This window comes from Tigriopus californicus, chromosome 11 (assembly GCF_007210705.1).
Source record: "Tigriopus californicus strain San Diego chromosome 11, Tcal_SD_v2.1, whole genome shotgun sequence".
Classification (NCBI taxonomy): Eukaryota; Metazoa; Arthropoda; class Copepoda; order Harpacticoida; family Harpacticidae; genus Tigriopus; species Tigriopus californicus.
In genome coordinates this window covers 12,713,413-12,721,480 of record NC_081450.1, presented here as the reverse complement: position 1 = coordinate 12,721,480, position 8,068 = coordinate 12,713,413, and the positions used below count along the sequence as shown (strand labels likewise).

The 8,068-nt window shown below is 42.9% G+C and overlaps 2 long non-coding RNA genes across 3 annotated transcripts; both read left to right on the top strand.

Annotated features, from left to right (window-relative positions):
- The first annotated feature begins 958 nt into the window (after nt 1-958).
- LOC131890328 (uncharacterized) lies at nt 959-2,213 on the top strand. The gene is made up of 2 exons (XR_009374300.1): nt 959-1,705; nt 1,784-2,213. It is a non-coding gene; the product is annotated as an uncharacterized LOC131890328 (long non-coding RNA).
- A 4,341-nt stretch (nt 2,214-6,554) lies between these two features.
- Nucleotides 6,555-7,883, top strand: LOC131890231 (uncharacterized). 2 transcript variants are annotated; one of them, XR_009374287.1, is made up of 3 exons: nt 6,555-6,724; nt 7,410-7,582; nt 7,649-7,883. It is a non-coding gene; the product is annotated as an uncharacterized LOC131890231 (long non-coding RNA). The 2 variants fall into 2 exon arrangements; XR_009374286.1 differs by lacking the exon at nt 6,555-6,724 and adding an exon at nt 6,757-7,019.
- The last annotated feature ends 185 nt before the right edge of the window (nt 7,884-8,068 follow it).

Sequence of the window (8,068 nt, the reverse complement as noted above, 5' to 3'; positions counted from 1 at the left end):
CTCTTCCGGATCTATATTCTCCCAATTTTCCTGAGCGTCCTTCCCGTTTGGCTTCGCAACTCCGCCCAAACGGCCATCAAATCCGCCGATGCCACCTTCACCAAGTTCCTCAAGCAATACTTGAGGAACATGCCAACAATGCATGAACGCATTTTCTATGTGAAACCGAGCCCCTCACCATCGGGCTGGTCAGGTTATTTTCCAACAGTGTTGGGAATCTGACCTTTCCAGAGGTGATGTCCCGACATAAGTTGTCCTTCTCAGTCAAGGACTTGTTAACACCCTATTGTTCTTGGCCCGACGTCCCCTCGGAATATTGGTGGTCACGCCAATTGGTCGGGCTCCCGGCCAAATGCCACCAACGACGGGAGCTTGCAAAGGATCTGTTCAATCTTTCCCACCCACTCTACTGCCAGAACCAAGATTTTAATCACTTACCTCTACCAACCTGTTACTGTTATATCTGCAATTCGGACCAAGGTGAAGGAAGATCTGGGATTACAGGAGTTTATCTTCAAATGTCCAAAGTGCAGAGGGTTACCAATCTTCATTAGACTACAACTGGATTATTCTTTGTATGGTGCAAGGTTTTTCAATAGACCATATTCGCAAAAGTTTGAGACTCAAAATGATCATGCAACTCTTTGAGGACGGGGGAAGGATTTTGAAGGTTTCAAATTCAAAACCAAGGACCTACTGAGGACTGACAAGAGGCTGAGGGAAGTGGGGGTGCCTTTAGGCATCCTTCCTCAACCCATTGGTGAGTAGAGAATTTAATGCAAGAACCGTGAATCCCTTTACAAAAGACCAGATCAAGGGCAAAGATCTGGAGTTTAGATGTCCAAAAGTGTAAAGATTACCAATTTCCTTTCGACTAAGATTGGATCATTCATAGTTTGATGTTAAGTTTCATGTTAGTCCCTTTTAAAGGAAGTGATGTTTTTCACCGAGTCTTTGAGAATTTGTTTGGCGCCTTTTCCATGATAGCTTGGGTTTGCTTGGTAGTCCATCCATGGTTCTCTGGTAATTCTCAGAATTTGTGGTCTTGGACAAGCAGAAGAAGTTGCCACAGCTTACTTGAAACACCAAATCCAGAATAAGCTTGCGCCGTACTAGATAGTTCAATGATGCTTCTTTCTTTCTTTGAGTATTATAACTTGTTTTATTTGTCACGTCCACAAGCTGAAGGAGAGAAAAAGGAGTGTTTTATGGTAGGCAATTCACTCGTCTTGTAAAGGTTGCTTTTAGTTGTCTCAAGTCTCACCTCCCCTAATTGACTGTCTCACACAATCGTCTCGCCCATCTCCTGCACGTGTCTCACTTTTTGTATCCAGGAATAAAAACTCAGATGGGTCAGATAAAAAGACTTGAGTGAGCTGATCATCCAAGAATCCAGCTCAAGTCACCTCCATACTACGTCGTTATGTGTCCTTCTTTAATTCAGGATCATGACAACTAACAACTTGATATAATAATCTGTATCAATTGTAAAGCTCATAAACTGATAAAGAGAGACAGGTGTGTTTTACAGTGGGCATGCAAGTGTCACTTTTCTCTGTCCAAGAATCGAGACAAAGAAGGAACCACATGAGAGGAGACAAGACAAGACAAGTAAAAGAGGGAAAGCATATAAATACTTGAAACATCTCCGACATGGCATTAGTTTGATAGGTTCTATCAGCAACATCTACACCACAACATGAAGGTAAGTAGATTTGTCAACTGGGGCTTCTGGCCTTGCATCCTCTAAACAGTCCAAAATCAATATCAGTATATTTTTCAGATCTTCATCAGCCTCATTGCTCTCTTGGTTGTCGCTTTGGCCGACAATGCCCCCTATCGTCCCGCCCCCTCTTATATAGAGGAGCCCATTGCCCACCAACATCAATATCCCGCGGTTGACGATGTCAAAGACAGCTTTGCTCAAAACGAAGTTCGTAAAAATTATGCCACCAACCGTGTGGCCCTTCCTACTGACAATACCCATTTTGCAAGCAACAATGCGGCTAATGCCCATTCTGGATCTGTTTCTTCCAAGCGCACGCCTTCCAAACACGCTCCTTACCCGCGCAGCCCCCTACAGGCGTGCCCCTCACCAACGCACCCCTTACAACCGTGCTCCTCATTCCAACTAAGAAGGCCTCTTTCATATATTTCTTTTACTTACTTTTCATGTTAGTTTTTGAGAGAAATATATTTCCATACCTTCAACAGTATGACTTAAACCTTAAATGAAATAGTCCATTGAGACTAAGTGTAAACTTAGTAGGTTTCCTTTTGCCATCAAGAAAGTGCTGATAAAATAATTGCGAGTGTTCAGCCTTACTTCCTACTAGAGGGCTTTACTTCCTACCATGACAAATGATTCTAATAGATTTTTGTTTATCAAATGCCATAGTTTGCTCAATCAGTAGAATGATATTTCCACTATTATCTGCCCATGTAGTTTACGTGCATTTGTATTTTGGTTTGATATTCTACTGGCCTTATAACTGCTACTGGGAGTGCAATAGATGTAATTGGCCCTAAATCCTGGGGTGGAACAAAGCTCATGGATGTTTTTGAAAGCATACAGTACCAGATATCTATGTTGAGATGTTATTTTTGGACGAACAAGATCTAGCAAATAACCAATCGATCAAAACTCATTTCATACCATCTCCTAAGGGACATGATAATAACAATTGGAATAACAATCTGATTATACTACTCATCATTTTGGACCTACCCAATCTCATTCTTTGTTGCCCTTGGGAGTATGTAGGCTGCGTGGAGGCAAGCGTAATTTAGACATGGAGGCAATCAACCAGAGCTTTTGATCATGAGACAGCGCTGCGACTTACCAGCCAATCGGATACAGACGTCCTCCCTCCTATTTAAATATACATATTAACGGACAATAAAACAATCGGAACTACAACTGTCCTCCTCAAGTTAGGGATTCCCATTTGTTTCTCTACAACAGATTTGGGGCCAGGGTCTGATCTTCCCATCACTATCACTGCCCACAATGCTGCCCAAATCGGCAATGCCATTCTGGCAATTCCTCACACAATCCGGGGACTAGCGACAGCCAATGTGCCCATGCCTGTCATTGTTGAAAACATTTTCACTGCGTAAGAGGGCGTGCAGATATGCACTCTCTAGGGGGCATGCGATAGGCTGCGGAATATCATTCCCTCTTGACTAGCAAGGACAACGCCTAAAGGTTTCCCTAGCCTATTCGCCAATTGGATATTCCACTCTGGGGATCCAATCAGGCAGGGGGCAAAGGGCAAAAACCCGTTGCGGTGGTGGCTGATTGAGACTATAACAAACACTAAGTGTCCCAAAAGTTCACCCTCCATCAAACACTATATTCAATTTGCCTACAGAAAGATCTCTTGATGCTCTCAAAGAAAACGAGCCCCAAAGTTGAAAAGCTTATAACCAGAGGCCTTCAAACAAGACGGATTTACATTAGTTACTCGATCATTTTAGACCATTTTAGAAAATGGGGGGACTTTTCGAAAACATGGTGTTATCTTAAACTCAAAAAAAGGTATAAAATGATCAAATGATCCTGTGCAATCTCAAACTTGTTGATGGACAACTTAATCCCATTCTGCTGGTATTTCTTGATGACAACTGCGAGTCTGTCAAGCAGTTCAGGGAAAGTCGTGGCTTGTACACAAATGTCATCAACAATTTTAGCTTTGGTTCAGCTCCTCTAGCGCCAAATCAGTACGGAGACTAAAAAAATTACCGCTTCCCTTCGAACCCATGGAGTGACAAGTGGGCGATATTTCCCATCTGGTAGTAAGAAAGCGCAAAGGTATGAAGATTCTTTGTCCAGCGGAATCTGGAAATATCCGTGCACGGCAACTAATTTAGCAAACCATTTACTCTCTGATACGATCTGGTGCATGAGGTCAGGCACAGAGGAAAATGGATGAACGGGTCGTTTTGTCGCCTGATTGAGCTTCCTATAGTCGATTACAAGTTTAACCTTAGCGTTTGCTTTTGGAACAAAATGGGCAGGTGCGCACCACTCTGTGGGTTTGGTGCACCGCGTCATCATTCTTGCGTGAATCATCTCTTGACAAAAGTCGAAAGCAGGGCCCTCATAATGTTTTGGGATAGAGCGTGCGGTGGTAACGTGATAGGGTTTAAAATATTTATTTTCCTCCAATTCGATTTTCATGGGTCCTCCACTCATGGCTCCGGCCGCGTCCCCAAGGGAGGATACCATCACATCTGTCAAGTCAAGAAAGAGGTTGCGAACCCGATCGAGATCCTCAGGTACCATTCCTTCAATTCTTTCAATCACCTTTCCATTTCCCTAACCTGGTCTGGGTTTAGATCATTTTTGTCGTTGTCTTTCAGGCAATCCGTTTCATGGACTGACGCGATGGTGGTCTCACAGTGGTGTATAGACAGGAAGCGATGGTGGTCTCACAGTGGTGTATAGACAGGAAATCCTAAGGTAAAATGTTCATAGCCATTAAGTCCCTTTTCGCGACTACTGGCAATGTAATGTCGGGAGAGACAACTGCAGAGACCGTGGCAATTGGTCCTCCCGCAATCCAACACTTGAAGTCAAATCTGCCCCGGTTTGTTAGAGGTGTGCCGTTGGCTACGCTCAACCTCAGCTGGATTCTTGGATACGGTCGTCTCCTCTACTCTCGTCTCACCCGTCTCACCACGGTGGTCAAAAAACCCTATCAAGCATTGAGAGAAATGCGCATATCCATCTTAACAGTTTTTTTCCTTGCAAAAACCATAAGAAGCAATTTTGACGTGATTAATTCATTGAATTCTTTCTCAAATTTGGCGCTTAAATAGCTAATAGTTAACAAGATTTACTGGGATATTTCTGTTGGAATTCAAAAAGGCTTTTGAACCACTGTGGCAGTCGTCTCACTGGTGAGACGACAGGGTTAAGCTGATCATCGAATAACCCTTGTGTGCGAAGTAGTAAGGGTACTATTTTTCGGGCTTGCAGATAGCGGCAGTAACGTCCGTGAAGCATCTGAGTCAGGTAAAGCCTTGATTGCGAACTTATTACCCTCTTGGTCAAATCCAATTAATTTGATTGTGTTCATTTTATACGAGGAACGTGGGTGAACGGTGTTTAATCTTGCCATTGATGGTGAACGACAGGTTTCGCCATCATATTGTACACCAGGTGATCCTCGTCGTCGACTCTCCCTTGGGCGTCCACGGTTAACAGAGTTACTTGATGGGCTGCGTTGACGACACAATTCTTTAATGTGTCCGACCTTACCGCACGCGTAGCAAGGTCGGTCGCGGGATGGACATGCTTTGCGTTGGTGTGGTTGGCCACATCCTTTGCAGTTTGCAGCTATTGTTGCTAAAATGTCTTAAGCTGGAAGAGGCGTGTGAGTGCGTGTTGTTACCGTTGAAGTGTGTGTCCCAACATCCTTTAGCATGCCCTCATGTTGTGCTGCCTTTTCGAGCAAATCGTTCATTTCTGGGTCTTTTAATCCTCGTAGTTTGGAAAAAAGTATTTTCTCATCACGGCAGCCTGCCATTGCCAAAATAACCATCAGTTGGGTCGCGATGATGGAGGAAAGTTCTGCCTCAAGAGCTCTTAGCTTCAAATCGGCCACGAAATCTTTGTACAATCATTGGTTTTTCTTCATACGGAACAGTGTGAGTCGACGTGTAAAAAGAGGCTTTAGGTCGAGGAAATGGTTCTCCAGTACAATGTAACATGCTTTGACGGAGGCGGGCTTACCAATTTTGTCCTCAATACCGACGCAGAGATCGCTGGTGAGGAAATCTTTAAAAAGTGATTTTTGGCCTTTGAGGCTCAATACCTCGGCGTGAGATGCCTGATAATAAGCTCGAAATTTTTCAGCCCAGATTCTCATTTCGAAGGGTTCAGATTCTGAGGACAACATGAACGGTTTTATATCTGACACTGGTTCTAAGGGATGTCTGTCTTCCCCGCGAATCAGTGTGGTCAAGGAGGGTGATATAAAGGAGGCAGAAACGGAGGCGCTCTCAAATGCCATCAAAAGCTCTGCTACTTCGGTGATTTTGGCGGAGTATTCGTCTGTAGCTTTGAGCTTGGCCCTGCGGATCGCCTTTTCTTCAGTCTCCAGTGTCTAGTCTGCTAGGATATCATCGTAAATGTCCATGATCTTGTCCAATTTTGTTTCCGCCTTGCTCAAGAGACGCCACAAGCGGTTAACCTCCGCTCCAGGCTTGTCCAAATCGCGAATAAGGTTTAATTTCTTCGTGATTGTGTGCTTGCTCTTTCAAACCCATTTTGAAGTCGGAACGTCGGACGTGATGAAGTGTAACAAGGGTAAAGGCGACGTGCTTGCTTGTTCAAAGGGTTGTAAAGGGTGTGGTGTACGTAAACGTAAAGTAAAGTGGGGCGTGGTTCGGAGGCTAACACTGCTCCATGAAACACGTGCGTGATCTTGGATCAAGAGTAACGAGAAGTAGTGTATTTTTGTTCTCCTAGTTTCAGCTATTGCTTTTCCCAGAAATGCATGTGGAGAGGGGAAACCTGATTGAAGTCATAGAATACCACAATTGTAGAAAGAGCTCAGTCAATTGATGCTCGGGTGATCGTGATTATCTAAAATGTCAGGTTTTCAGACTATCATGTGGCCTCTAACAAGTGAGAAAAGGAAGAATCAAATTTAACTCGGGAGCTCCTACGTCGACATTTTCGTTGTGCATGCTTCTCATGCGACTCAGTTACTCAGTTAAGAGCTCTGCAAGCGATGTTGTACAAAGACAGATTACATGCACAAAATATGCCCGTAATTTCTGCTTTTGACAGATGCTGGAAGGATTTTCACTAATCAATGATCCTCCATTGCAATTTCAAGAACCGAAGGCAGCCTTTCATGAAAAATTGAAAAAATTCTATTAAGCTCAGTCCTGAACACCTGTTTTGATCTCAGATTATGCTCCCCCCTCCGGTTTCAATTTGGTATAAAAGCTTTGTTTCTGCTAATTAGAAGCAGGCATAACTCATTTTCAACACAAGCAAAAAGGTAAACACAACCACCTGAAACAAAATCAAGTTGGCATTAGTAGCGATCGGAAAAAGAACTTCCCGTTTTTATCAAAATAATTTGATTGTAAGGTGCGATTTTCAACAAAAGAAAATATTTTTCAACAAGTGCTTTTTTCTGGTTAGTTTATAAGTTGACAGAATGTTTTTGCTTCAATGATTAATTTCTCTGTTTTCAAGCTCTTATACGCACATTTTGTTACCCTGGTATATTTTGTTCAAATCTAAACCCCACTCAGTTACTGAACTATGTATCGATCTCAAAATCTCAAAATGTCACAAGTAAAGTTACATGATTTCAAATGGTGTAACATAACACCAAGCTTTTTAGAATTAGCCCAGCCACTTAAGATGTACGAGCACTTTCCAGATGCAGATCCAGGTCATTTTCCTAGCATTGGCCATCGCCATGGTGTCTGCTCAATGTGATTCCAAAATCAAGCGGGGACAAGCTTGTAGCGAAACCTCGCAATGTCGACCCAACCTTGTGTGCAACAATTGGAGGAACGGATCGAAACTTTGCCAACCAGCCCAATGTTCAGTGTAAGATTTCTTTAAAACGTTTCAAAATTGGAACCCTATCGAGTAAGCTTTTCTTCCAATATGCAGGGAAGGCGAAAGATGTGGCTGGTACAGAGGAAGTTGTTGCCAAACTGATCCAACCATCTATTGTTATAAGAAGACTGGCAGCCGAAGTCGGTGCACAAGGCTGCAAAATATTCCAGAACAAGACAGAAATCAAGTAGTAGCAATTGGTGTTTGACCATGACATGAGAACCGTTTGACTTGATTGAATCCTTGACATCCACAATCCAGAATAAATTTGCGTAACATTCATATTCAACCTTTGTCTCGTTTCTTCTAGCGTTAGTCCATTTTTACCACTAACTCAACTTTGATAAATACTCTGAGCTCATAAAAATATTCTGAGCTCATTTCTTGATGAGCAATTTCATTTGTTGCTTTTCTTCTCTTAATTATATAACAGCAATATTTGAAATCAATATTGCGTTATGTTAAACCAGTAAG